General features: G+C 43.8%; 1 long non-coding RNA gene across 1 annotated transcript in view; it reads left to right on the top strand.

Annotated features, from left to right (window-relative positions):
* Window positions 1-9766: 9766 nt before the first annotated feature.
* The window catches only part of LOC149447468 (uncharacterized), a 90693-nt gene continuing 74152 nt past the window's right edge, over window positions 9767-26307 (top strand). The window contains exon 1 of the long non-coding RNA XR_016305875.1: window positions 9767-10041. This is a non-coding gene — a long non-coding RNA (uncharacterized LOC149447468). The remainder of the gene's footprint in view (window positions 10042-26307) is intronic.

The raw sequence follows: 26307 nt of genomic DNA, 5'->3' as shown, positions 1-26307 counted from the left end.
AGAGCTGATCAGAGATCAGAATGGCTCCAATCATCTCTATGGTCTGAGAGACCGGAAGCTACGAGCATTGGGCATGTGATGAGTCCGTTTCGCTGGACTTTAACAGAGCCATTTGTAAATTGGGAAAGTATCTGATCACACCGATCTTGGTGAGATCAGATGATGTAAGGGCAAAAGAGATATCCAGAGTCTAATAGAACCCATATTTCTCAAAAAAGAATACCTGTCAATGCATATTGCAGTCACAGTGGATATTTACATTTCCTGTGACAGCAATAAAAGTGATAAATAAAAAGGAAAGGGACAGTGTAAAAATAATAAAAAAAAATCAAAATAACTGAAAAAAGAATGCACCCTCGCCCCCTCCCCCATGCGCAACTGCGTGCACAAGTGTTGACCCTATGCCAGTATGTAAACAGTGGTTGCACCATGCATGTGAGGTATCGCCGCGAATGTCATATCGAGGGCAGTAATTTTAGCCCTAGATCTCCTGTGTGAATATAAATTGGTGACCTATAAAGGCTTTTAAAGCATCGCCTACTTTGTCTCCATTGCACTGGCATGCACAATTTTAAAGCATGTCATGTTTGGCATCTACAGTATTTCCTAAGCATAACATCATCTTTTATATTTTAGCAAACAATTGGTCAATATATTGTGTTTTTGTGCATTAAAATTCTAAAAAGTGTATTTGTCAAGGATTCGCTAAAACGATCACCCTGTCACGTGTCCACCACACGCCACGCCCACAGCGACTAGCTAACCGAGACGCACAGGGTGGTAAAGAGGGGATAATAAAGGGATTTACACTTAAATATCTCAAACCTTATATGATCAGCCGTGATACCTTTTCGCAGCCCGCACTACCTCTGGCCACCACCAGATGGAGACTCCACTCCAATCCAGCTGGTTGACCACACACTGGCAGATACGATCTTACATACAACCTGGTGCCCTGATTAGAGTTGAGGACCAGCTTAGTAATCACACACCCTTCTAAAGGTCCCTTCAGCTATCCTAGCTTGAACCCCGGTGTTGATAACCCTTCCACTGTCCACACACCCCCACACCAGACGCACCACAAAGGTAGCCTGCCACCACCCAACAGTTTATCCGCAGAACGGTCTGTTGAGACACCACACACACACAGATCTCCGTCTGGCAGATCTGTTACCTTTGCAATCTGCGTGCAATCTGCCCACTCACAGTGCAGTTGCATACAGATTGGCAATGAGTTTAACCGAGCGTTTTAAAAGCACTAAAATACAATACAATATAACCCAATCTAGTCTCTCCGAAGATATGAGCACGTGCTTAAATACACAGAAGTTCACTAATTAATTTTAAGATTTAATTTCCCAAAGTGGGCAGTGCATAAAATATGTACAAAAGATAAAAGGTTACAGCAAATACAAAGATATAAGAAGACACACAAATGACTAATTACTATAAAATAAAAGGGAATAAAAAGACAGAATAACACTTTACCCTGCGGCTGGAGCAAGCCAGAAACTTAGCAATCCATTGGTCAATCGAACCAGCTCCGTACGGATCACCCTGTCCAAATGTCCGTGCGTTCAATTTATTGCGATTGGGACATGGGCGGGATATTAGTCTTCGGCCAAATGACTCTGTGGGAGGTGGTCCTGACCTGCCCACAAGAGGTACTGTGTATGGACCTGCCCAAGTTCAATTGGGCCGAGACTGGCCTGAACACCAAGTCGGGGATTGGATTTCTGACACCAGCGTGTCAGCCCGATCGCAGCAGTACCAAACACCATCCGACTGTCGCACCCCCGCGTCATCTAATCACTCCATGCATTTCCCTGGCTTCCTCCCCAAGCCACAAATATGATTCTTATATGTAAATGTAGCGCACAGAATGGCCTGCACAAAGGAAGCTTGTTCATATCTCTCCAACTAATATTTTGGCTTTTATAAGAGATTAAACATACTTCTTTGATGTGAATATTACTTATAGAGCTTTCCACAAAAGGCAGACAGTCTGTCTGCTGTCACTGGTTTTCCTCAGAAGGTGATAACCTGATTGACACACAAAAGTTGTCACCTCCAGGAACCTGGCTTTAGACTAATTAATGTTAAATGATGATTGGGTCTGTAAGGCCTATGGAGTAATTGTGTATACATACACATCTGATCCCAGATCATTTGTTTGTACCTTCTATTCATTTCCCTACTGCCCAGGGGCTCAGTGTACATCCTTAATGACCAGACTGTTCCTGCACACACCTTTGCAATGAAAGGGCCTGACATAATCTAATCTTCTCAACCTGTCATGGCTATGATTCCATATTTCCACTCAAATCTTACATGTCCGTTACAATAAATCTTACATGTCCGTTACAGTATTTTTCCCAAAATATTTGCGTTTGAAAAATTGCTGCACAAATATGTGACATAAACAATTTCAGCATCCATTGTTTTATTCTCTAGGATCTCTGCTTTAAAAAATATATATATATAATGTTTTGGGGTTCAAAATAATTTTCTTGCAAACATTTTTCATGTGAACAAAGTGTCATAAAAGGCTTGGTCTTCAAGAGTGGGTGATGTGTGATACAAGGTATAATGTTGGCCCTGAAATGCCAGGATAGTAGAAGCAACCCCTCTAAATGACCTCTTTTTGGAAAGTAGACACTCCAAGGCAGGAGCGGACGGACAACTCATGGGGCCCCCGGGCAATAGGAAATCATGGGGCCCCTGTGTCCTCACCCACACTCAAACCACACCCAAAAAAGCCTAGGAAAGGTACCAGGAGCATCTCATGGGGCCCCCTACGGACCCCGGGCCCTCGGGCAGTGCCTGAGTGCCTAAATGGTCAGCTCGCCCCTGCTCCAAGGTACTTGCTAAGAGGCGTGGTGAGTACGTTGTAGATCTCATTTGCTGTCACATTTTCGGAAAACTAAGAAAGAAAACAAAAATTTATTTTTTCTTTTCTTTTTCAAAACCCTGTGCCAAAAAATTATACCTGTAAAATACTCACCATGTCTCTTATCAAAGTCCTTGGGGTGTCTACTTTCCAAAAAGGGGTAATTTGGGGGGGGGGTTTGTACTATTCTGGTATTTTAGGGCCTCCGAAACTGTGATAGGTAGTGGGGAAGTGATATGAGGAAATATGCCATTTAAAAGTCTGGAGGTTGTCATTGGATTTTGAGGGCTTGTATGTAGGTAGGCTGCCAAAAAGCCTCTCACATGTGGTATCCCCATACTCAGGAGAAGTAGGAGAATATGTTTTGGGGTGTTATTCCACATTTACCAATGGCATGCATGAGCAAAGTGTTATTTAAGTGACAACTTTGTGTAAGAAAAAAAAAATTATCATTTTGGAGGATGTCTACTTTCCAAAAAAGTGTCCTTTGGGGAGGTTTGTACTGCTCTGGTATTTTAGCACCTCAAGAAATGTGATAGGCAGTCAGAAAATAAAAGCTGTGGAAATTCCAATATATATACCATAGTTTGTAGACACTATAACTCTCACACAAACCAATTAATATACAGATGAAACTCGAAGAATTAGAATATCGTGCAAAAGTTCATTTATTTCAGTAATGCAATTTAAAAGGTGAAACTATTATATGAGATTGACTCATTACATGCAAAGCAAGATAGTTCAAGCCATGATTTGTCATAATTGTGATGACTATGGCTTACAGCTCATGAAAACCCCAAATCCACAATCTCAGAAAATTAGAATATTACATGCAATCAATAAAACAAGGATTGTACATAGAACAATATCGGACCTCTGAAAAGTATAAGCATGCATATGTACTCAGTACTTGGTTTGGGCCCCTTTTGCAGCAATTACTGCCTCAATGCGGCGTGGCATGGAAGCTATCAGCCTGTGGCACTGCTGAGGTGTTATGGAAGACCAGGATGCTTCAATAGCGGCCTTCAGCTCTTCTGCATTGTTCGGTCTCATGTCTCTCATCTTTCTCTTGGCAATGCCCCATAGATTCTCTATGGGGTTCCGGTCAGGTGAGTTTGCTGGCCAATCAAGCGCAGTAATCCCACGGTCATTGAACAAGTTTTTGGTGTTTTTGGCAGTGTGGGCAGGTGCCAAGTCCTGCTGGAAAATGAAGTCAGCATCCGCATAAAGCTTGTCTGCGGAAGGAAGCATGAAGTGCTGCAAAATCTCCTGGTAGATGGCTGCGTTGACCCTGGACTTACTGAAGCACAGTGGATGAACACCAGCAGATAACATGGCTCCCCAAATCAACACAGACTGTGGAAACTTCACACTGGACTTCAAGCATCTTGCAGTGTGTGCCTCTCCATTCTTCCTTCATACTCTGGGTCCTTGGTTTCCAAATGAGATGCAAAAGTTGCTCTCATCAGAAAAAAGGACTTTGGAACACTGAGCAACAGGCCAGGTCTATTTTTCTTTAGCCCAGGTAAGACGCTTCTGACAGTGTTTGTTGTTCAGGAGCGGCTTGACAAGAGGAATACGACATTTGAAGTCCATGTCCAGGATCCGTCTGTGTGTGGTGGCTCTTGATGCACTGACTCCACTCCTTGTGAAAGTCCCCAACACTTTTGAATGGCCTTTTCCTGACAATCCTCTCCAGGCTGCGGTCATCCCTGCTGCTTGTGCACCTTTTTCTTCCACACTTTTCGCTTCCACATAACTTTCTATTAATGTGCTTTGATACAGCACTTTGGGAACATCCACCTTCTTTTGCAATTACCTTTTGAGGCCTTCCCTCCTTATGCAGGATTTCAATAATGGTTTTCTGCACACATGTCAGGTCAGCAGTCTTTCCCATGATTGTGATTCCTACTGAACCAGACTGAGAGACCATTTAAAGGCTCAGGAACCCTTTGCAGGTGTTATGGCTTAATTATCTGATTAGAGTGGGACACATTGAGCCTAGAATATTGCACCATTTCACAATATTCTAATTTTCTGAGATTGCGGATTTGGGGTTTTCATAAGCTGTAAACCATAATCATCACAATTATGACAAATAACGGCTTGGACTATCTTGCTTTGCATGTAATGAGTCTATCTCATATATTAGTTTCACCTTTTAAGTTGCATTACTGAAATAAATGAACTTTTGCATGATATTCTAATTCTTCCAGTTTCATCTGTATATTAATTGGTTTGTGTGAAAGTTATAGTGTCTACAAACTATGGTATATATATTGGAATTTCCACAGCTTTTATTTTCTGACTGCCTATCACATTTCTTGAGGTGCTAAAATACCAGAGCAGTACAAACCTCCCCAAAGGACACTTTTTTGGAAAGTAGACATCCTCCAAAATGACAAATTTAATTTTCTTACACAATTACACTAATTTTTCGAGTTTCACCTGTACATGTATTGGGATTTTTTTTTTCCAAACCATATTATTTTAGTTTTTGATTTTTACTTCACTCCACCTAAAAGATTTCAGTTTGTTGTTCAACTGGCTGTAGTTTATAGGTTACATTAAAGCTAGAAAAGGTTCTGAAATGATTTATCTTTGTCTCATTTTTTTACATCACAGAAACCTGACATTTTAACAGGGGTGTGTAGACTTTTTACATCTACAGTATATAGGCTGACTCTGCATTCCAGTGCCGTACCACAGTTTCTGTCGGTGAGAAGCTTTGTTCCAGGCTGGTTGGACAACTGTTGAAGGATCCTGTCAGGGTATGCAAGTAGACAAGATGGCTCCTCTGGACAGACTTGTGTATCTTCACAGACTATTCCATGTTCCTTCTCATGGACATAGGCATTCGGCACATACTCATGCACGCGCACAATGGTGTGCTTACTTGTGCACGACTTTTTCACGTGCACTCATGACAGATGTTGGTGCTAAATAGACTATTTAAACTGTGCCAGTGCTCAGGATCAGTGCAACTTTTACTTCAGCCTTCTGTGTATCCTGAGATCATGTGATTCTGAATACTCCATGAACTCTGCCTGCATTGATCTCGGCTTGTCTTCTGCCTGCTCCATCTGCTACTGTACCACTGATCTGCTCCTGCCCAGCTTGTACCTTGACCACATTGTGTCACTGAACCTGATCTGCCCTGCCAGTGTATGACCCAGCCTGCCTGATGCTGCTATTCTTCCTGCAGTCACCAAGATCTACCTACCATCCTGCTGTGTCTGCTGTTCTACAGTCTGCTACCAGTGAATGCCTTGCCTGCCTGCTGTCCTCAGTACCAGTCTGCTGCCCATCAACTGTCTACCAGCTCATCTACTTAAATGAAGATCACTGACGACTTCTCCTGCCTGGCGTGGGCACCTGCTCTGCTACTAGCAAGACTTATAGGCACTCATGCCACTCTGTACTCTTGCGCCTTCTGTTCACACTATTAGAAGCCCTGAGTCAGAGGTGTAAGAGATACCTTATTTTATATATATATATATATATATATATATATATATATATATGTTTCTATAGAATTGATTTATCATTCATAGCACTGCACATTTTCTACAATATTTGGGGTTGGTATCATAACTCTTGGTGCTAACTATTGTGTTTTATAGTTTTTTTTTACACCCACGTGCAGGGTTTCTTTATACACGTGGATGTAAACAAAGCCATTTTTGGCTTGCGAAATCGCACCCCAGGTCTCTCAGTATAGAGTACTTGTCCTTGCTTATTGCTATTATAAGGGATGTTTACATTCCTTGTGTTAGCAATAAAAGTGATCAAAAAATTAATTTAAAATGACAGTGTAAAAATAAGAAAGTAATAAATAACAAAATTTTAAGTGCCCTGCCCCCCCCCCCTCCCCCCCCATGCTAGCACGGAAAGGCAAATGCATACGTAGGTTGTGCACACATATGTAAATGGTGTTCACATCACATATGTGAGGTATCACTGTGAACGTTATAACGAGAGAAATAATTCTATCACCAAATCTCCTGGTAACCTGTTAAGACTTTTAAAGTGCCCCTTATGGACATATTATGTACTGTAGTTTGGAGACGCTCTATGAACATACGCAATTTTAAAGCATAACAATTTTTAAAAAATCTGGGTTTTCTTTTACACTTGTGAGAAGTGTCAGAATAGACTTGGGAAGCACATGGCTAAAGCATAAAAGTTTTTTATCCTGATTTATGTGAGTGCAAAATTTTAAATATGAATCATTTAAAACGTTTAATGCACTATATGAGGCATTTTTTTTCATCCATGAACGAGATGATGTGGCTTATCTAAGGTAGAAGGGGCGCTTCTAATACATCTGAGCATTGATTCAAAAGGAGAAGGATATGGAGTGTCTATAAGGAGTGGAGAGAGAAGGGAGATATTTTGTATATACGCTATTAAAGAAAATTGGACGTGATAGTTCTGACAGCATTAAGGTTGCACAAAATTGCATGAAGTAGATTTTAAGCACGGGCACTTTTAGAACCATTGGTGTTGGTCACATATATGATACAGTGGGGCAAAAAAGTATTTAGTCAGCCACCAATTGTGCAAGTTCTCCCACTTAAAAACTCCATTTCCCAGCTTTCTGCAGGTCATTCACTAGGTCCCCCCGTGCGGTCCTGGGATTTTTGCTCACCGTTCTTGTGATCATTTTGACCCCACGGGGTGAGATCTTGCATGGAGCCCCAGATCGAGGGAGATTATCAGTGGTCTTTTATGTCTTTCATTTTCTAATTATTGCTCCTACAGTTTATTTGTTCACACCAAGCTGCTTGCCTATTGCAGATTCAGTCTTCCCAGCCTGGTGCAGGGCTACAATTTTGTTTCTGGTGTCCTTTGACAGCTCTTTGGTCTTCACCATAGTGGAGTTTGGAGTGTGACTGTTTGAGGTTGTGGACAGGTGTCTTTTATACTGATAACAAGTTCAAACAGGTGCCATTGATACAGGTAATGAGTGCAGGACAGAGGAGCCTCTTAAAGAAGAAGGTACAGGTCTGTGAGAGTCAGAAATCTTGCTTGTTTGTAGGTGACCAAATACTTATTTTCCACCATAATTTGCAAATAAATTCTTTCCAAATCAGCCAATGTGATTGTCTGGATTTTTTTTCTCATTTTGTCTCTCATAGTTGAGGTCTACCTATGATGCCAATTACAGGCCTCTCTCATCTTTTTAAGTGGGAGAACTTGCAGAATTGGTGGCTGAATAAATACTTTTTTGCCCCACTGTATATGGACTGATTTATTCAAGCAATTTATTGATTGGCACTTTAATCTTATGGACTCATTCATTTAAGCACTTTATTTGCTCACAGGAATATGTAATTTAATAAGAAAGATTTGCTTATTGTTTTAATATTGTATATATGTGTTTTTAGATAGCAGTGCTACATCATTTTTGTCATAAAAGGGGGAATTTGCCCCAGGCCCAGTCGTTGTTGTGGGGCCCAAAGCAGCTGCCCCTTGTCATGGAGAGTCCCCGTCCGGAGGTGGTGGGAACAGGGCAGCATAGACCGCGGAACCCGTAGATCTAAATCCAGTACTGACAGTGGCGTCCTCAGGGTGCAGGCAGGCTGAAAGTGCTCCGCATATCATGCGTACAGAGTGAGTGGGCGGCCCCAGAAATGGAGGCCACAGGGAAGGTGGGCAGCTAGCACCAAGAGCCCAGAAGGTAGAAGATACTCCACTACCTCCCTGACTGCCGAAGAGGTGAGCAGCAGTGTGCGCAGTATCCCCGGCACCTCCCAAAGCCTGGACTTCTTCTCCAACTTCCTCTTGCTCAGCAAGGAGGACTGGCAGGTGGCACAAGCAACCAGGTACCTCTACCCAGGACAGTCCATCTATAGGTCTACTGCTGGCATGTAAGGTACCGGGCATCACACACGACACACCTACCCAGACAGGAACTGGGACAGGGGGGCACAGGAGGGACTGCAGCCAGGGACAGGTCTACTGGCCTCTGTCTAACCCCCTTCCCTCTCTTGCACGGGAAGGGGGGGGGGACCCAGAAAAATGTTTGCCCAGGGTCCAATCAATTTTAAAGACAGCCCTGGACAGGAACAGTCTACCGCTGGACCGTGGGGGGAGAGCAGTTATCTGCAGGGTCAGGTGTGCATGAGCTTTTTCTTCACCCCTAGAAAAAATGAGCAGCTCATCTGGCCACAGGGGGCACGGCCCCACTGCATGGTTAAAAAAAAATTGACCGGAGTTCTGCAGTAAACACACTTGATTCACAGGTTGCAAACACAAGGCCGTGGGGGAAATCCGGCCCTCCAGGCCATTTCATGTGGCCCTTGCACCTCTCCTGCAGGTACCCCCTTGTCTCAGCAGTCTGCAGGAGAGAGAATAGACCTCCTCTGCCAAATCCTGCACCTCTCAGTGCAGCTGCAGAGCCCCCTCATCTCTGCCTCCCATGGTCTCAGCATTCAGCAGACTCTAGTAACTGACTCCACTCCTCCTCTGGTCCGCCTCCAGACCATGCACTTTCTGCTTTCCAGCTCTACCCCCAAAGGGGGTGCACGGTGATATTAGGGAGACTGTGGGATTCTTGACATCTGATGTAATGGGGGAGGGGTGCTCTGGACAGCTAGTCTTAAGATACAACCGTCCCTTTGACGGCAATCATAATGCTGATACGGCCTGCGATGAAATGGAGTTTGACACCCCTGATGTGATGCACTTTCTCTACTGCAGATATAACCATGTTCTTCCATAACCACTGAACAGCAGGTGGCGCTGTGACAATTGTATTCAACCTCAAAAGCCTGTTGAACAACAAGCAGCGTTGGGTAGTACACCCTCTCGGTGTATTTTGTTCCTCACAGGCAATGGACACTTTTCAGGCACCGTGGTTCGGCCAAACACAATGAACTGTTCGGTGTGGCTTTTCGCGCGCAGCCATTTTCCTGTGGCTCAAACTATCCTTCCAGCTGCAATACCTCACCTCGCCATAGCGGTCATGTGATCGCCTTCGTCATTACGTTTCTGTTGAGAGAACGTGCCCCCCTGTCGCTGGCGTCTGGCTTCCGCCTGCTATTGCTGCGTTAGTCGGGGTGGGGGGAAGGGGAGAGCTATTGGGTTCGGTACTGGCAATCATGGAGCCGGACTCAGTGATAGAGGATAAAACAATCGAGCTCATGGTAAGTGAAGTCTGCTTGTGGTCAGCGCTGCCTGTTTGAATACGTTGTGCTTCTATGTCTCGTATTTGGTTGTGCTGTGTAGACAGAGTATTATAATACTGAATACCTAGAAAATGGCTTTTGGACCTGGCAGTTGCTGAAGAACCGCAATCCTCAGCAGGCCCTGGCCGTCTAAGCTGCTGAAATTTGTGGAGCGGAGGGCCACAGGAAACCAAAGCCTAATTGTTTTCCTCCATCTTCAGTGAGGCATCTTCTCCGCCCTTGTATTTTCTTTCTGGGATTAGTCACCGCCTGCTGCCTGTGACTAGTGACGGAAAGAGGGCCATAGATATGGAGGGGGAATGCTGGTCCCGGCTTGTGTGAGGGGACGCGCGGCCATTTCCATAGGCTGCAGTCCTCGGCACTCCTCAGTGGGTAGCCGCCGAGAGGAGGGGCCGGCCTCCCACACCAATCTGCCGCAGAGCATCCACAATGGATGCTGAGCACTGCTGACGCCTCTCTTCCCAGCCGGCGGCTTGAGAATCACCAGCACATTGCTAGCTTGTGCTGTAGCTGGCCAATTGTGCTTTTGATTTTTTTTGTTCAAATGAGGTTATGTAGACAGACCAGAAGATCGATCCTGGCCTTTTGTAGAGAATCATTTGAAGTTTGTCTGCGTCATTCCAAAGCTGCTAATACAGGGATTAGACCAAAAAAAATGGAAATGCTACAGTTTGCAGGTGTGAAAGCAACATGTTTGAAGTTGAAAGCAGAAGTGATGTAACATTTTTTGCTTATGCTGTGTGATGAGACACCTAACAGGTGGGAAGTCACACTTTCGTCATTCACTGGGTATGCTGTTAGTAATACTGAGTGGTGTCAGAGCTTACTGAGCTTCAAAGAGGGCAAATTGTTGGTGCCCGCTCAGCTGCTGCCTCTACCACTCAAGTTACCAATATATTTGCTGTGTTGCGAGGTACAATGTCAAAGGTTATGATGGCTTATACAGTTTCTGGGAAAGCGTTGTCTGATAAGCAGAAGCGCGGTTGACATGGTCAGCTGACCGAAAGAGACTAAAGGACATTGTGCAGGATTGCAACCTGGAATAAGAAAACCGCTGCTGTAAAAGGGACCATATAGCTCAATCTCATTCTTCCAAAGCCTGTGCCTACAAAAACTGTGCGTAGAGAACTCCATAAGCAAAACATTCACCGGCGAGCTGGAAACCACTAGTGACTGATATTAATGCTCAGAAGAGGAGAGTGGTGCAACACCCATAAATCGTGGTCTATCGATCAATGGACGACTGTAATATGGTCCGATGAATCAAGCTGTGTTTCTAATTCCAGATGTGTTTACACATGACCAGCTTTTGACCAGGACTATCTTGTGGCATGGTAGTTGCACAATCATGGTTTGGACATCTTGGTATTCTGCAGGCCCCATAACCTTGAAAGGTACACTGCCTGCAACTATTTACACGTTTTGGCCGACCATGTGCACCTCATGGTGCAGACATTGATTCCCAAAGACAGAGCCATTTACCAAGACGATATTCACACAACTGGTGTTGCCAAATCATGGTTTGATGAGCATGCAGACAAATCTTGCATCTTCCCTGGGTTGCAACAGTCGCTGGATCTCTATCAATAACCCACTATGCTCAATTTTGGAGAACAAAGTTTGGGTTCGTCTCCCGCCTCTGGCATCTCTCCTAGAACTGAACTGATTTTTGCATGAAGAATATTATCAGATTCCATTATTCACCATCCAAGACTTGTATTTGACAATTCCCAGCAGAATTCAGGCCATCTTGGATGCCAAAGGCGGTCCAACACTGTTAGGTTCTTTTACCTGGTGTGTCCATAATTTTGCCTAGGGTGTGTTAACATGGCATTGAGTCCTTTCCAAAAAGTGTGTGTGTGTTTTTTTTTTTTGTATTTTTTTAGAGCTTGACTTTTTCATCTTTCCTTCCAGGGTACAAGATAGCCAATGGAATCTGGATCAGCTGTGCATGGCAACCAATTAGCTTACAGTGAAGGAAATAAGTATTTGATCCCCTACTGATTTTGAATGTTTGCCCATTCACATAGAAATGATCAGTCTAAAAATCGATTGGTAGGTGTATTGTAACACTGAGACAGAATAGCAACACAAAATTCAAAAGAAATGCATGTCTAACAAATTATGCACTGATTTGCATGTTCATGAGGGAAATAAGTATTTGATCCCCTTCACAAAACATGGCTTAGTACTTATTGGGAAATTCCTTGTTGGCAATCACAGAAGTCAGACATTTCCTGTAGTTGGCCACCAGGTTTGCACACATCTCAGGAGGGATTTTGGCCCACTCCTCTTGTCCTCTTGGCAGATCCTCTCCAAGTCATTAAGGTTTGGTGGCTGACGTTTGGCAAATCGAACTTTCAGCTCCTGCAACAGATTTCAACAGATTTTCAATCGAATTAAGGTCTGGAGACTGGCTAGGCCACTCCAGGACCTTAATGTGCTTCTTCTTGAGCCACTCCTTTTTTGCCTTGGCCGTTTGTTTTTGGGTCATTGTCATGCTGGAACACCCATCCACGACCCACTTTCAATGCCGTGGCTGAGGGAGGATGGTTCTCACCCAAGAATTGACGGTACATTGCCCCGTCCATCGTCCCTTTGATGCGGTACAGTTGTCCTGTCCCCTTAGCAGAAAAACACCCCCAAAGCAGAATGTTTCCACCACCATGTTTGACAGTTGGGATGGTGTTCTTGGGGTCATAGGCAGCATTCCTCCTCCTCCAAACACGGCGAGTTGAGTTGATTCCAAAGAGCTCGATTTTGGTCTCATCTGACCACAACACTTTCGATCAGTCCTCCTCTGCATCATTCAGATGTTCAATGGCAATCCTTGTCAGCGTAGTGCGTTACCAATTGTTTTCTTGGTGACTGTGGTCCCAGCTGCGTGGAGATCATTGACAAGATCCTCACATGTAGTTCTGGGATGATTCCTCACTGTTCTCATGATCATTGCCACTCCACGAGGTGAGATCTTGCATGGTGCACCAGACCTAGGGAAACTGACAGTTGTTTTGTGTTTCTTTCATTTGCAAATGATTGCACCATCAGTTGTCGTCTTCTCATCAAGCTTCTTGGGGATAGTTTGGTAGCCCAGTCAAGCCTTGTGTAGGTCTACAATCTTATCCCTGACATCCTTGGACAGCTCTTTGGTCTTTGAAATGGTGGAGAGTTTGGAATCTGATTGTTTGATTGCTCCTGTGGACAGGTCTTTTATACAGGTAAAAAAATGAGATTAGCAGCACTACTTTTAAGAGACTGCTTCTAATCTCAGCTTGTTACCTGATTGAAAGACACCTGGTAGCCAGAAATCCTGCTGAATGATAGGGGATCAAATACTTATTTCCCTCATGAACATGCAAATAAGGGCATCATTTGTTAGACATACATTTCTTTTGAAATTTTTTGTTGCTATTCTGCCTCTGTGTTACAATACACCTACCATTCGATTTTTAGACTGATCATTTTTATGTAGTGGGAAAACATTCAAAATCAGCAGGGGATCAAATACTTATTTCCTTCACTGTATATATTCAGATTGTTTTGTTAAAGCAGTATTAAACCCAAAAGCACACGTATAATAAATTGCAGCTTACTAACCATTAACCATTAGCCGCCCCGCAAATGGCCGTTTGGCGGCTTCAAAAGTGCTTCGGCATTCCGGGTGCACGCCATTTGGCGTGCTCCCGCACATGCGCAGTTTGCGCTAATGCAGAGCCGTGCAGCGGCGTGATCTGTCACCGGCCGTGTACCTCGGACACGGCCGATGACAGATCTGAGTACCGGCCCCCGTTGCTGGTACCATGTGACCTGCTGTGACCAATCACAGCAGGTCACATGACAGTTGTATACAATGGATGGCTTCATTCATGCCATCCATTGTATACTAGTGCCTAGCTGAATGGTCACAGCTAATCACATGCACATGTCATGTGATTAGCTGTGACCAAATCACAGCTAAGCACAAAAAAAAAACAAAAAAAAAAAAAAACCCGAATGAATCCGATTTCATTCAGGTAAATGCTTGCTTATAGCAAAGTAATTCTTTGCTATAAGCAAATTGTGTAGAAGAAAAAAAAAAATACTGATCACTTCCCCAAAGTAGTACAATGTTACTATGGTAACATTGTACTACTTTGGTCATAGTAAAATATGAAAAAAAAAAAAAAAAAGTAATAAAAAATTAAAAATAATAATAAAAAAAAAATATATATCTTTTTTCATACTGTCACCAGTCAGTGTCCCTGTTCACCGCCATGCCAGTTATATGATGACGCTGTACTGCACTGGTGACAGTATGTAAAAAAAAAAAATTGTGAAAATTTTTTTTTTAATTTTCCGAAAAATTATGACCAAAAAAATACAACTTCAAAAAACTCGCCATGCCTCTTATGAAGTACGTCAGACTGTCTACTCTGCAAAAAGGGGTCATTTGGGGATATCTGTACTATTCTGACATTCTTGGGCCTCAAGAAATTAGATTGGCTGTCAGTACTTCAGGATTGATCAATATTCAGATCTATCCCATAGTTTGTGAACTCTATAACTTTCCTACAAACTAAAAAATACATCCTAATTTGGGTTATTTTCACCAAAGACATGTAGCAGAATACATCTCGGCCTAAATTTATGAAGAACAATTATTTATTTGTAAACTTTTATAACAGAAACAAAGAAAAACGTGTTTTTTTTCCAAAATGTTTTGTCTTTTTTTGTTAATTTTAGCAAAAAATAAAAACCCCAGCGGTGATTAAATACCACCAAAAGAAAGCTCTAGTTGTGTGAAGAAAATGATAAAATTTTAGTTTGGGTACAATGTTGTATGACTGCGCAATTGTCATTCAAAGTGTGAGAGCGCTGAAATGTGAAAAATGGCCCGGGCAGGAAGGTGTAAAATTGCACGGTATTGAAATGCTTAAATGTGGTGGCTGCATTAGTTTTTCTTTTTTAGGCTTTTTTTTTTTTTCCTCGGATGACCTGGTCAGTGCCACATTTAGTCTTAAAACAACAGTAAACACTGCTTGCCCACTTGTACCTATAGTAAAGTTTACCTGTAGGTACAAGGAATATCTCCCAAACGCACACCGTTTAGGAGATATCCACTACTTCTGCAGCCGGTTAAGTCACAGGTGCTTGCGCACTGCATTCTGAAGGGATGGCATGTCATGCCTTCAGAGTATTGTGCCATGGCTCCCGTGCACATTTGCAGGAATTTCATAACCGCTCACCCATTCAAACTTAGAAAACTAAAACAGCCACCACATCTAAGAATTGGTAAGTTACAATTTAATAAACTTTTTTGTTTTCGGGTTTATTAGAGCTTTACTCGCCTACTAAGTTAAGTTTATAAACTGCATGGTAGATTAGAGGTTAAGTTATGCTCACAGCTGCACTAGCTTGGTCCCATCTTTAAGAGGTCTGTACCAGTGGTCCTCTGACTAATGAAGCTCAAAGCAACAAGGATTTTGTCACTTCCTGTTTCTGCGCCATCGCTCCCTGGCCGCTACAGTTAGGGAAGCATCTGATCAAGCACGATCTGCGATTGATCAGTTGTTTTGAAGGGCAGGGGAGATATCAGTAGTCTAATAGATCCCTGATGTCTCAGAGTACCTGTCACTGCCCAAAGCTATCACAAGGGGGTTGTTCACCCCTTATGATAGCATTAAAGTTTAATGAAAAAAGTGTTAAATTAAATAAAAGTACCCCTGCGTGCTTGCAGGCAAAAGCAGACACGCAAGTCAGGTCTGGCACACCTATGTAAATAGTGGTTACACCACACGTGAGGTATTGCAGAAAATTCTGGAGTGAGAGGAATGACTAGTGTCATAGCTCACTTTTAATTCTAAACTAATAACCTGAAAAGGCTTTTAAAGTGTCACCTATGGACAATTTTATGTATGGTAGTTTGTCACTATTTCACAGGTGGCACAGTTTAACATTTTTACATGTTATCACTTTACTAGATGCAATATCATATTTTAGGTTACCAAAAGCTGGGTGTTATATTGTTTATGTGCACAGTGAATTGCAGAATAAATGGGCTCTAAAGCATATCTATTCCCAAGACAAGATGCAACATGTTGCTTCTTGCCAGTCCTTACCTGCATTGGCTGCGTTTTTTGTTTCTTTTTAGGCTAATAGATTAGCGAGCAGATTTCATCATCCATACAAGCAAGGTGAATGGAGGAATCTAAAGATTGGTAGGCTACAATATATTACATTCTGCTTTTTGGTCTATCAAGGTGTAGGCTACCTCATGGACTTCTTAATTAACTATTTGCAAGGAAAAATTTCATTCTATGCCTATTGTATTTTGAAAGCAGGCTATGTCGGCTGTTAATATAACTGAATAGCAGATACAGCTGCTTTTCAGCTGACTGTTTTCTGCCTGGCTCCTATAATATTGTGGGGTGAGAGGCCTGCCAGTCCAGTGTAAGTCAGGGGCGGACTGACAATTCATGGGGCCCCCGGCAGTAGGAGATCATGGTGTCCCTGCCCAAACTCAAGCCACGCCTACCGAGTGGCAGTGTACAGATATCAGTGCTGCATATAGTGAATAGCACTCGGTGTAGAGATGACCCTGATATCTGTACACTGAGTACTACTGCATATCTATCTATCTATCTATCTGTACACTGAGTGACACTTGGTGTATAGAGATCAGGGGATTATTAGATATTGGGAATAGCACCTGGTGCATGCTCACTGGGCAGGAACACTCAGAATTGCTGGCGGAGTGATACTACTAGCTGTTGGGCTGGCAATCAATGTCACTGACCTGCTGCCCATAATGCAGGTTGCTCAGAGTGATGTCTGCTGTGCAGTGCACTTTCTGCCGCTTCCAGTTAAGTTCAGCACTCAGTGACTTGATGTCCTCTGCCCATGGCACGGATGTGGTCTTTGGCCCTGCCCCTCCGCTGAACTCTCCAGGAGAAGTGGCCAGAGCAGCTGCTGCTTTTTTCCTCCCCATGGCTCCACCATCCCTCTCTCATCCTCGCTGGTACCTGAGCCCTCTCCCAGCGCTGCATCAACCGCTGGTAGGAATACCATTGTTCACTGCCTCCTCCTGGCTTTAACGTCCTCTTTTCTGCATGGTAAGCTGTGGGCACCTCCAGGGGCTAACTGCCACGGGTCCTCGGGCAGTGCCTGGAAGATCAGTCTGTCCCAGGTGTAAGCCTATCCTTAAATTTGTATCTAATTTGGTTTTTGACCAGATACAGATATGCACAATACAGTTCAGTTCTGTACAGTTTTATGCATAGAAATTTTCAGCTGGCTATTTAAAAAAAACCCCATAGAGGACTAGAAACTTTCTGGAAATGTTTATAAAATCTAAATTTATACATTGTCTAAGGACCCTTTCACATGGCCGCCAGATTTATCATCTGTTGAAAGTCATCAAATAACTAATACGGAATGTCCTTTATGGGTTTTGTTTTCTCTCTCTTCCATCTTGTAATGCAGATAAAAAAGGACTCATGAGCGGTTGATGTAACCAAACCTGCATCTGCTTATATCTCCCACATCTGGTCAGGTGAAAAAAAGACCTAGCTGCAAACTTTTTAACTTTTTCTGTTCGGTTCGATGAACAGAAGATAGTTACCATAGTGGTATTGTATTACTCTGAGAGGTGATGAGGATTTTTTTAAACTGTGAAGTTAACTTTTGTAAGCTGTAGCTTTAGCTGTCATGAATGGGTTGACATTCATGACAGCTTAGTTAATGTTGACATGCTGTAATTGGCTACAGCTAATCCCATGGTACAGGTAGCAAGGGAACCAATGTGATAGCTGTGAATCAATCACAGCTTCACAACACTAAGCAAGCAATCAAGAATGGTTTTGTTTGCATTGTAATCGTGAATGCTATAACCAATCTTAGCAATGATACCTGGTTACCAATAATTGTAATCGACTGTGTCCAGTTACTGGAGCGGCATGCTGCATGTACCGATCCAGGAACAGGCTGGATGACATACATGAACGTGATCCAGTCTGCTTGTGCTGGGGAACTAGTTGAATTGGCTGTAACGTTTCCAGGTTTTTTGCCTTCATGCATTCTTTGCATGAAGTTACAAAAAACGTCTGTGTGCTGCAGCCCCCATAATGCTTACCTGAGCCCCATTGCGACCAGCGATGTGCACGAGAGCATCCACTCTCCGGGCACTCTTCCTCCTCCTTGGCTGAGACAGCTGCAAGAGCCATTGGCTCCCCCATTTTTCCTTTTTTCAAAGTTTGATTAGAAACATTAAAATTACATCCCCTATCTCACTTCATTACTACTTTTTGCTTTATATTCTAATGAAATGTTTATAGATCTTCTGTTATTGCTCTTCTTTCCCCTAGTTGGTAGTGTCATGGTGTTGCTAACATCAACAGTATCTTTTGTTGCATTGAGTAAACTGGTGCCGCTTTTGTCTCTCACAATGCAAAGCTGCTATTGGCTCTGTTTAAAAGATAGGTTTCAATCAATGGACGCTAAACAGGAGAGTTGAGGCATCTTATTAGCATGAACCCGTACTTTACCAATACTTGGAAAAGGGGATTACTTTACCATTGGCAGGCTTTGCACACCTTCACTGCACTACCCTACTTAGCCAGTCTGTGGCTAAAACCTCAAGAAATACTCTGTATAAGGGAAACATGATGCATCACTGTGTGTAATCTCCACAGCACACTGGACAGTACATTACATACTGCTGACCCCCTGCGTTCTGTAAATTAATTCTTGAACCTTGCATTCTACATCCAGCATGTTTTGTGAAGCTAATTTGGTTGAACATATCTGTCCAATCCTCCTTCCCCTTCAAAGAGATTCAGAGATCAGTCTCTAGCGTTTTGTGTAGGAAGGTGCCCTCTTAGTTGGGTGGTCACCAAATGTTGATTTCATTTAGATATTTGCTCTGGGGCACATGGGTCAGAATCACACACATGTTCAAACAGTCATGTGGTCTGAGCTCTAAAAATGTTTACAGTAATACTAAACAAAGGTGTTAATTGCCATATTTCGTATACATAAATCATACATATCATGCCATTGTCAATTTATCACATGGGGGAGAGATTCTAGAGTTACTGGATTGGTCATAGCTCTACGGTCGGGAGAATTAAAAAGACTTGGGATTTTTTAAAATTCTTTAAATTATACTTACCTAGGTGGGTGCCGCATCAGATCAATGTTGCATCTGTTCCCTGTCTGCTAAGAACTGAGCGATCAGACACTGCTGAATGCTCAATTTTCCCTGCCACTTTGATCAGAGATTGGTGACGATCAGTCACTGCCGTCTTCTCTGCCTTTCCCCCAGGCTCACTGGAGCATGGGGTTATAGATTGGGCAGGGACAGGAGCTGCTGTCTCAGCACTGGGAGGCTGAGCCAGGTATTGGTCCAGGCTCCTGGGTGAATCCCAACCATACGGTCGTGATCCTTCCCCAGCCTGGAGCGGCTGAGTGACGTCCGCCAACAGCGAACTTTAGCCTGCTGAAAGCTGGTCACAGGAGTGCAAAATGAACTGCACTCTGTGTTCCACAGGAGTAGTAAAGCTAAACTAGCTTTGGCTGTACTTCTCCTTTTTTAAGCCAAAAAAAATTATCCAGAGTGAGAGGGTCACAGTCCGTTGCCTGCTATCCTACCTACAGGGGTATCTCCTGTTCTGAGTGGAACTTAACCAGTTGAGCTGGTTGAGTATTGGTATTTCTGGAGGTTGGGTAACCCCAGGCTACCGTCCAGTTTCGAATGCATCAACGTAAGTATATCTGTATAACAGATCCCCACGCATAATGAGACGCCTGTTGCAAAATCTGTAGGTAATGGGATGGGACTGAAATAGGCAACACTAAAAATATTTAGTATTTTTGGTAGTGGGGACATCTTGACTGGTGTTATTTTGCCCATCCTCGAGATAAACAAGGGGACCATTTGGACAATAAAGTGGAAGTAAAGGCAAAACCTAAGTAACTCTCAGCCACATTCTAAGCCTAATCTATCTAGCCCTCTTAAGAAAAATCGCTATACTTACCTTTTCAGCAGTCGCTCAGGTCTGGTCCAAGGCTGAGCTCTGTGGCGGTTTTCATGTGTAGGAGACTCGGGCGACAACAAAAGCCTCATAGTAAGTCTATGGGTGACATCACTTCCCAGGCTATTCTAAGCCAGTAAAAGAAAAATAAGAAAGTGAGCGCTTTCACATCAGCAGCCAATGCACCCAAGGCAATCACAGCAAAACCTTCAAAAATACACAGAAAATATAAACAGTGCGGCGCTAATAGATATGACATAAGATCTGTAAACCCATATATGTCTTAGATAATCTAAAACACACTGTGATGTATAGCAGAAATAATGAGCAGTACTTCAGATAAATAAATAGTAATGTCCAGGCGAATAAACGCAGGATCTTGCATAGAAGCTAGTAAGCCCAGGATCAAACGGTAAAATTGCGCACTCACCGGACGCGCTATATAAAAGCGCATATGTAGTATGACCCCTGGAAATCACTCATCAAGCGGGTACAGTGGGTATCCGGGAGCAGGCGATCTTGGTAAAATGGACAGCATCCAGATCCAGAGATCCTCTTTAGACTAGGTGAGTAATGAGCGAGGAACTCCCTCCGGTGGCCAAAATAGGTAAGATGTCCTAAAAATTAGTTAGCTCCAGATAGGAGCCAAAAAACACCTCATAGTGTAGTAAGTAAAATCAAGAACATTTATTCCAAAAATAGTAATAATAGTAAAACAGGGCAGAAAACACTGAACCAGTGAATGATAAAAAATTTGTGTGACTGACCAAAAGTAATATGGCCGCCGGGCCTCCTCGTGGCTCCGGGCGGCTAAGATGTCCCGCTCTGCTGTCTCCTCCTAAGGCCTTTCGTGCTCCAGCACATCATCAGAGGGGATAAACATAGTTTATGGTGGAAACCAGCCACTTCCATACCCTGAGTACAAAACAATTGAACCAAGGAATCTACAGCCAGTGCAAATAGGAGGGTTGACAAAAGTTATCTTTGCCTGGTCCCCCTAGCTACAGAAAAGGGTTCTAAGCACTACCCAGTGTATTTTAAATAGGCCTGTAGAATTTTGTAAAGTGGCTTGATCCATGTTCGGAAATTTCGGCCAAAGCCCCACCTTTGCAAGATATGTAATACAGATTAGAACTTTGTTTGGATCTCCTTTTGGATAGCCAGTGAAAGGAGATACATTGGCATGTGGCCTTTATGGGCCCTATACAGCAATAGGGTTACTATCCTAATATTGTCTCTGGCCTAGCGTTTTGGTATAGACCAACACGGTCTTTATGTAATAAGAATCCTATAATCAAATTGAGTCAGAATGCAAGTATGTTTGCAAGAATATTTCTTATTCTAGAAACTTAGATTTACATATTAAATTTAAATAGAAAACTTTCCCTTTTACTTAGAGCTGGAACAGTGATATTGGTGGGGGATTTTAACTATCTTCAAATTGACTGGAATAATGGCCCTGCTGGAACAATAAAAGGGAATAAAATAAATAAACCTGTTTCAAAGCATACTTATGGTACAGCTTAAAGAAGCCCCTACTAGCAACATAGTAATGCAGGCTGTGGCATTCCGGATCCCCTCTATATCTCCTCTGATTACAATGCAGCCCAAGGTATTCTGTCCCCCATGATACTCCTGCCTCTCACAGGCAGACGCCCCCACTCCCTGCAGACCGACACCCCTCATTCTCTACTGACCCCTGTCTGCCACATACAGACCCTCATTCCCTAACTACTAACCCCTGCCCCCACTGACAGACCCCACTCCCTACACGGACCTTCCCACTCCCTACACGGACAGAGAAATGATTAGGTGTAAAATAACCAGTGAGCTTCAGGCAGTGGCTGCTGCTAACATTGAGGTGCCTGGCCATTGATGGGGTTAATTGTGATCCTCCCACTTGGCTCCCTCCCCAGCATCTGTAGGGTTAAATCTGTGTCCATCTGTGATACTGTCCACTGCTCTAGACATAAAAATAAAACTTTGCAGGGATGGTTGAAACCCCTTCCACAGATATTTGCAATACAAATTAAGTGCAGCTTTTTTAGTTGGGAGGATCCCACCGTTATTGCACTTGGGTTTTTTTTTGTTTTACACTGAGTTTGATATGTTTTAGTTACTATTACAATGTCAATTATTGCACTTGACGTTAATCTGTATCGCAAATATCTATAAAGAGGGGTTTCCACCATCCCTGCAAAGTGTACTTATTTTAAGTTTTGTGTGTTCTATGTGAAGTTACATATCCCAGAGACCGGTATTGTGGTAAAATTTAAGTTGTTTGAAATTACCATCCATTAGATGGTTGCTCCATTGAAAGTTATTGATTATTAAGGTAGTGCTGCACTTTTTTTTTTTTTTTGTGCTTTTTTTGGTGTTAAAAAAAAAAAAAGGCTTTGCATCAACAACCTGAATATGTAAGGGCTCATGTACGCTGCAGCTGCTAAACTGAAGTTTAGGAGCAGTTTTGTGGTTATTTTTAGCAGCCCCTGAACTCTCCATTTGTTTTCCTGTGTGTCCATGTACACACAGTTGTTTACAGGAAATTGAGGTTACAGGCATTTTTTTTGAAAACACAAAAATCAAGTTCAGGAGTAGAGTTTACTGGCATTTCAAACGCATGTAAATGCCTTGATGCGTTTTTGGGCTGGTCCATATCCAGATGCTGTCCAGTGCCTTTTTTTTTCTTCAACAAAAATGCATGCACAGCGTTTTCCATTAATTCAATTGGACCTAGTACACCAGTGTAGTCAGTTCCAGGTTTCGTGTGCAGGAACAAAATGGTCTAAACGTGGCTAAACTGACGTTTTTAACCTATGTTTTCTAGCAGTCAGTTTCCAGCGTTCAGAAAAGTTTTTCAAACGCCCTGTGTAGATGAACCCTAAGGGACCCACAAAAAAGTCCCAACAGAGAAACCATTTAAAATATGTTTTACTGAAAAATATCAAAATGTAATACAATTACCCCTCCACCATGCACAGTATAAAACCCAAATTACAACATTGTCATAACTTAAAAACACCCGCCCGGGCAAACTGACCACTCACACCAGAACAGGCATTAATGGGGGGATAGGACTATGAGGACCAAAAACTATATGGTTATGGTCAGTAATAATTATTATTATACAGGATTTATATAGCGCCAACAGTTTGCGCAGCGCTTTACAATATAAGGGAGACAGTACAATTACAATACATTTTCAGTACAGAAGGAATGTGCTGGCCCTGCTCGTGGAGCTTACAATCTAAAGGAAGGGGGAGGTGATACAAAAGGTGATAGCTGTGGGGGATGATCTGATGGAGGTGATTTAAGTACAGTTCTTAGGTGGAGGTGGGGTAGGCTTCCCTGAAGAAGTGAGTTTTCAAAGATCGCCTAAAGGCTGACAGGGTGGAGGCTGACCGGACATGCTGTGGTAGGGAGTTCCAGAGGATGGGAGAGGCTCTGGAGAAGTCCTGGAGGCGAGTGTGGGAGGAGGTGATGAGGGAGCTAGAGTAAGATATGGGAGGAGCGGAGTGGGCAATTTGGGCGGTATCTGTGGATGAGGTTGGCGATGTAGCTAGGGACAGTGTTGTGGATGGTTTTGTAAGCTGTGGTCAATATTTTGAATTTTATACATTGGGTTAGTGGAAGCCAGTGAAGGGATTGGCAGAGAGGGGCAGCAGTCGCTGATTGGTTGGTAATGTGTATGAGTTTAGCAGCACCATTCACAATAGACTGAAGGGGGGATAGCCTGTGTAACGGTAGACCAGTGAGGAGGGAGTTGCAGTAATTGAGGCGGGATATAACCAAGGCGTGGATAAGTTGTTTTGTGGTGTCATTGGTCAGGAAGGGTCGGATTTTGGAAATGTTCCAGAGGTTGAGGCGGCAGGATTTAGCCAGTGAGTGGATGTGGGGCCCAAAGGAGAAGTCAGAGTCTAGGATTACACCTAGCACCTTGGCATGAGTGGAAGGACCAATGGTTGTGCTGTTGATCTTAATGGTAAAGTCGTGAGTGGGGGACCGAGGAGGAGGAAATATTACAAGCTCGGTTTTGGAAAGATTGAGTTTAAGGTAGTGATGTGACATCCATGCTGATAGGTCGCTCAGTAGATTTGTGATACGCGAGGAGATTGAGGGTTTGAGCTGGGGAGTGGAGAGGTAGATCTGGGTGTCATCAGCATAGAGGTGGTATTGGAAGCCATGGGAGGTTATCAGTTGGCCCAGGGAGGAGGTATGGAGAGAGAGAAAAGGAGGGGCCCAAGAACAGAACCTTGGGGTACCCCAACAGAAAGAGGAGTGGAGGAGGAGTTGTATGTGACACAAAGTGCGCTGAGAAAGGTAAGAGGAGAACCAGGAGAGAGCAGAGTCACGGAGGCCGATGGAGAGGAGTTTACTGAGGAGGAGTGGGTGGTCGACTGTGTCGAAGGCAGCAGAAAGGTCAAGGAGTATGAGTATGGAGTAATGGCCATTGGTTTTAGCACTTAGTAGGTCATTAGTGAGTTTTAGTAGGGCAGTTTCTGTGGAATGTTGTGGGCGGAAGCCAGACTGTCGGGGATCAAGAAGGTTGTTGTCGGTGAGGTAGCAGTTCATACGGTTGTGAACAAGGCGCTTGAGAAGCTTGGAGGCAAACGGGAGCAGGGAGATGGGTCTTAAGTTATTCAAACAGGTGGGGTCCAGCGAGAGCTGTTTGAGAATGGGGGGTAACCAGTGCATTTTTGAGTGTGAAGGGAAAGGTGCCCGTGGAGAGTGAGAGGTTGAAGATGTGGGTTAGAGAGTTTAGGATAGAGCAGGAAGGAGGCTGCAACAGTCGTGAGGGGACAGGATCCAGGGGACAGGTGATGAAGTGGGCCTTGGAAAGGACTTCAGTAACTTCCTTGGTGGTAACAGGGTCAAAGGAGGAGAGTGTTGAGTTTGGTGTTGGGCCTGGTATGTTGGTTAGAGGAGGAAGCTTGATACTGGAGATCTCATCACAAATTGTGTCGATCTTCTTCTTGAAGTGACTCTCTTGTGCAGTAAGTAAGTTGGTGGGTGGAGGCAGTGGTGGGTGGCATAAGGAATTAAGGGTAGAGAAGAGTTGACGAGAATTGGATGAGAGGGTCTTGATGAGAGTGTTTATAGTAGGTTTGCTTAGCAGCATGGAGGCTGGAGTTGTATTTGAGAAGAGTGAATTTGTAGAGGGTAAAGTCTTAAAGATATTTAGTTTTACGCCATGCTCCCTCAAGAGTGCGGCTGCGTCTCTTGAGACTTCTGGTCTCATCTGTTTGCCAGGTTTGTGACAGGCGAGGCCTGGTCTGCATGTAGAAAGAGGAGCAAGAGCATCCAGGGAGGATGATAGATCGTTGTAGGCAGATGTGGCCAGCTCTGGGCAGGACAGGGGTGCAATTTCCTCATAGAGGCGCTCAGTAGCGGAGTGGAGAAGGTCAGGGCTGAGGTGATGGAGGTTTCTACAGGTAACGGTTTGCTGGTTGGAGGCATGGGAGGTAGGAGGCAGGGGGAGTGTGAAGCTGATAAAGTTGTGATCAGAGAGAGGAAAAGGGGTGTTAGAGAGGTTACATGGAGTGCATAGGTGGGTGAATACAAGGTCAAGGGTATTGCCATTGGAGTGGTTGGTGGATTGTGACCATTGTGTTAGGTTAAAAGAGGAAGTTAGGTTGAGTAGTTGAGAGGTGGCAGGGGTGTGAACATTGACTGGGATGTTAAAGTCACCGAGGATGATAGCAGGCACCTCAGAGGAGAGAGAGTACGGTAGCCATGCTGAAAAGTCATCGAGAAAGCGTGAAACTGGGCCCGGGGACTGGTAGATGACTGCGATCCTCAGGCAAACAGGAGAAAAGAGACGAATACAGTGCACTTCAAAAGAGCAGACGGACAGAGACGGAGGGGCAGGAAGAACCTGGAACATGCTTTGTGGGAAAAGAAGTCCGACTCCGCCTCCTTTTCGTCCACTGGGTCTGGGTGAGTGAGTCTAGAGGAGGCTGCCATAGGAGAGTGCAGCTGAGGAGACCGAGTCGGAATCCCAGAGCCAGGTTTCAGTAATAGCAAGGTTGAGGGAGTGGGAGAGGAAGAGGTCATTGATAGTAGAGAGTTTGTTAGAGGCTGAGCGGGCATTCCAGAGGGCACATAAGAGGGAGGGGTTGGTGCGTGGAAGCAGGGGAATTGAGATGAGAGAGTGAGGGTTGCGACTGCGGCTAGAGAGGGGAGGCTGCTGCTTCTGTGGGTTGGAGTTTGATGG

This window comes from Staurois parvus, unplaced genomic scaffold (assembly GCF_062004578.1).
Source record: "Staurois parvus isolate SC_StPar_1 unplaced genomic scaffold, SC_StPar_1.0 ptg000685l, whole genome shotgun sequence".
Classification (NCBI taxonomy): domain Eukaryota; kingdom Metazoa; phylum Chordata; class Amphibia; order Anura; family Ranidae; genus Staurois; species Staurois parvus.
Note: the sequence above shows the minus strand (reverse complement) of the source record. Positions and strands in the feature narration are given on the sequence as shown.